Raw genomic sequence first — 4,737 nt, forward strand, 5'->3', positions numbered from 1 at the left:
CCCAGATCTCTAGATCCTGAGGATTTGGATGATTCATACCGTTGGGGAGAGCCTTTGGAAAGGAAGATTTGAGAGGGAGAGAGGCCAGCAGACCCTGAGGTCAAAAACCCAAGGGAGGGATGAATCAAGATTATGGACAGAGTGGGGGTGGGGGTCCAGGGGGTGGGAGATTGAAGGAGCAGGACCAGGAACAGAATTCCCATGTGACCGTGAACCAGTGCATTCCCTGACTGCTTGCTCTGTGCCCGGCCCTATGCTGACCTGACCCTGACAGCCCTGACCCTGGGACAGAGGCACCCCAAGGAGGGAGCGGGCGTCACTCGAATCAGAGTGAGGGGGGCCAGGCATCTACTTTGTATTCCCTTCTTTCTTTCTTTGCTTTATTATTCTATAGTTGACATTGTTTCCAACTTTTTTCTTTTTAAAAGATTTTAGTTACTTATTTGAGAGAAAGAGTGAGCATGCACTCTTTTCTAGTTGAAGGGGCAGAAGGAGAGAGGGCGTCCCAAGCAGGTTCCATCCTACTACCCTGAGGTCAAGACCTGAGCTGAAATAGTCAGAAGTTCAACTGACTGAGCCACTCAGGCACCCCTTGTTTCTAACTTCTTGGGGTACACACTTAGCTTGTTAATTGCTAGCCTTTTCCTTTGTGCATTTGTGGAAACAGGTTCTCTCTAGACCTCCTGCAAGCTGTCCTCCCAGGCTCTCCTTTCACCTTTATCTGGGGATTCCTTTTGCCTCCCTTCCAGGCTAGACCTGTTTCTTTGATCTGATAGCTCCTTTTCTTCATTCACTGCTTCATTTTGGGGAAGCAAATCCTCCGGTAGTTTCCTGAGAAGGGCTCCCAGACATGGTATTTTTGTTTGTGCAAACTTACACCTCTCACAGAAAGGTTTTAAGCAGGGGAGTGATATGGTCCGATTTATGTTTGAAGCAGCAGTCTCTCTGGCTACAGGGAAAGGATAGAGCCTGAAGAGCTAAACTAGGCCAGTGAGCCAAGTGCGGAGGCTGGAGCAGCTGTGCTTTTGAGGAGAGGTCCCAGCCTTCCAGAAACCCACAGGCTAGAGGGGGGAGAGGCCCTTACCCAGTTCATTGTCATTCAGCAATGACGGTGACAGGTGCTGCCAGCCAGGTGCTGCCAGCGGAAGTCTCAGGAGGAAGAGAATCCTGAATAGCTTGGGAGGACACTGGAATAACTCCTGGAGGAGGTGCCATCCTGCCTCCATCCTGGGAGCAAGATTTCCACACGTGGACTTGGCTGGAAACAGCCAGCTTTTCCCAAGAGGTCCCCAGTAGCACCTGTGAAGACAGACAGCAGGGTGGTGTTAGAGGAGTCTGTTCAAATAAACATGCATTGCACACCTCTGATGTGCTAGGGCATGACTTCTCAGATGTGCCTATGAATCCCCTAGAGAGCTGTCAAAGTGCATGTTCTGCAGGTGTAGGGCAGCAAGAGAGACACCATTCCTAATGCATTCCAGGGGCACACTGCTCCAGGGGCTACTGCTCCAGGGAACTCACTCAGAGGAGCCAAGAGCTTGGTGCTGTTCTAAGAGTTGGGGATCCAGCAGTGAAATTAAGTAGGCAAGAATACTGGTCCTGGGGGAGATTTCCTTTTAGTGAAGGGAAACTGACAATAAACTTTAAAAATAGGGACTCCTGGGTGGCTCAGCGGTTGAGCATCTGCCTTCGACTGGGGGTGTGATCCTGAGTCTGGGGATCAAGTCCCGCATCAGGCTCCCCACAGAGAGCCTGCTTCTCTTTCTGCCTATGTCTCTGCCTCTGTCTCTCTCTATCTCTCATGAATAAATAAATAAAATCTTAAAAAAAAAAACTTTATAAACAAAGTTTCTAGTACATTAGATACTGATACGTGCTAAGGAAAAAAATAGATGGGGAAGAGAAAGGCGAGTGTGTATGGCCGTAGGTGAAGGGCACTGCAGTGTTGGAGGACCCAGTGAGATGATCCGGACAAAGTCCTACTCAGTGACTAAACCTGCTGGCGCCTCCGGAACTCCTGCCACAAAGCTGAGTCTGAGGGCAATTGCTTCACCATTCCGTGCCTCCACGTCCTTGAAATGAGGTTAAAAATAGTGAGATGATATGAAAATCCAATGAATTAATATTTGTAAAATGCCTGGAGCAAAGCCTGGCTCCCAGTGCTGGGGTGTGAACTGCCATTGTGATCAGTTTCTCTCTTGATAGATTCATGTGGGTCATGATGGTTTACTTGGATGTCTGCCCCCTTTCTCACAAGCTCCTTCTGGTGAGCTCAGCGTCATCTCTGCATGCTCAGCGACTAACTCGGAGCCAGCACACAGGAGGGCTTCGGAATGTCAGATAAGGGATGTAAACTGGATTCTGGAATGGCTGGGGGCATTCCACGAGAGTGTTGATCTTGTGGTTCAGTTCCTTATCAATTTTATCTCTTCAGCCCATCTCTTACGGAGAGATCTATTGCAGTTTCTCATAAGAATTGTGGATTTGCTGAAGTGTGTACCAACAAAGCGTATTGCTTTTTTGCTTTATATATGAAGCCATCATGTTAGCATGTATATTGAGAACTTTTGTGTGTAACAGGTCAGTTTGTTTCGTTACCACCTATGTGCCTACTTGTACTTTTTGCTTTTGTCAGCTGTTACTTTTTTTGTTAAGATTTTACTTACTTATTCACGAGAGACACAGAGAGAGAGGCAGAGACATAGGCAGAGGGAGAAGCAGGCTCCTCACTGGGAGCCCCATGCAGGACTCGATCCCCAGGCCCCAGGATTATGCCCTGAGCCAAAGGCAGACACTCAACCGCTGAGCCACCCAGGCGTCCCTGTTACATTTTTTTTTTTTTTTAAGATTTTATTTTGAGTCAGGGCTTGAACCCACAACCCCGAGGTCCAGGGCTGAGCCAGCTGGGCACCCCCCATTACTATTTTGTTTTTTTAATGATATTGTCACTCTTCTACTTGTCTCTTGATTCACATTTATCTAGTCTTTTTCCATTTTTTAAGATTTCCAGGCTTTCTGGGTCATGATGTTTTACAAATAGATGGATCTTCATGGAGCATTTTCTGAAAGCAGACCTAGTAAAGGACCTTTTTGTAGAGAGCTCAGTGTGGGGGAATTAGAAAATTGTGCCCCAGTGACCTAGGACACAGACAGAACCACAGACAGTGACAAGTGTAAACCAAGGTTTACACTTTATGTTTAAAACATACATTTTTTAGGACATGTTGCTGCAAGGGAGGGAGCTTTGCTCCATTCAGTCATTCCCATGTTGGCCAGTGCTGCTGGGGACACCTGATGACCCTGATTACTCTGGCCCTTCTGGGTTCCCTGTCCAGTAGAGGAGACTGATCCATCCCTACACATTGATAACTCAAAGTGGTCAGGGCTAGGATTTGGGACCCAGAGGCCCTCCTCTGGGCGGGTGGCAGGTTTCCAGGAAGGGAGCTCAGGCAAGCCCTCTCTGTTAAAGCTACATTTGAGGGATCCCTGGGTGGCGCAGCGGTTTGGCGCCTGCCTTTGGCCCAGGGCGCGATCCTGGAGACCTGGGATCGAATCCCATGTCGGGCTCCCGGTGCATGGAGCCTGCTTCTCCCTCTGCCTGTGTCTCTGCCTCTCTCTCTCTGTGACTATCATTAAAAATAAAAATATAAATATTTTTTAAAAAAAGCTACATTTGAGCAGAGACACAAATGAAATAAAGAACTGAGCCATATGGATATCTGGGGGGAAAGCATTCCAGTTAGTGGGAACAACAAAAAGACCACGGAAGGGGAGAGCTTTGTGACTGAGGAGTAAAAAAGCAAGTTGGCCAGTGTAGGAGCCCAGAGGTGGAGTCTGACCCAGCCTGGTGGATCAGCTTCTTCGAGGATGGAATGGCTGAACTAGGATGCCAGAGAATAGATAGCAAAGCAATAATAGAGCACAGTGATCCTGAATCAGATTCTTCGGGTTCACATCCCTGCTCCAACTCATACCAGTTCTATGCGAGCAACCTGTCCTGCTTCAGTTTCTTTATTCCTACAGTGGAGAGGCTAATAGCTTCTACTGAGGATCAGACAAGGCCCAAGTACTCTAACTTCTCTCTATGCCAGATCTGGTGCTCACCTGGGTCCACTGGGGGTGTGGAGGGGTGGGGAGGGAAGAGGCTGGACCTGCTGGGTACCTGGGCTTTTTTCCCCGAGGGCACTGGATAGAGTGGTAGGTTTTGAACAGGATAGGGTGGGGTCTGGTTGGTGCTTTAAGACCCTCTGGCACAGGATGATAGGAAGCAGGCAAGGGGGGGGGGCAGGGTGGTGGGGGCACAGCTGACTCCTGGACTGATGCCTACGGTGGAGCCATCTTGGGGTGTCTCTTGAATCTGCCTGGCATTGAAAGGATCTAGACCAGCAGTGTTCAACAGACATACCATGCGAGCCATATGTGTAACTTAAAAACTTATAGTAGCTACATTTTAAAAAGCCGAAAGAAAGAGAAGTTAATTTTTTCTTAAGATTTTATTTATTTTTTCATGAGAGACACAGAGAGAGGCAGAGACATAGGCAGAGGGAGAAGCAGGCTCCATGCAGGGAGCCCGATGTGGGACTCGATCCTGGTATCGAGTGATCCACACGTATTTCCTAATTCGAGTGATCCACACGTATTTCCTAATTCGTAACAGAAGCCCCCCACCGCCAACTGCAAAAAAAAAAAAAAAAAAAAAAAAAAAAAAAAGCAGTTGAGCCGAAGGCAGATGTGCTT

Source organism: Vulpes lagopus, chromosome 2 (genome assembly GCF_018345385.1).
Source record: "Vulpes lagopus strain Blue_001 chromosome 2, ASM1834538v1, whole genome shotgun sequence".
Lineage (NCBI taxonomy): Eukaryota > Metazoa > Chordata > Mammalia > Carnivora > Canidae > Vulpes > Vulpes lagopus.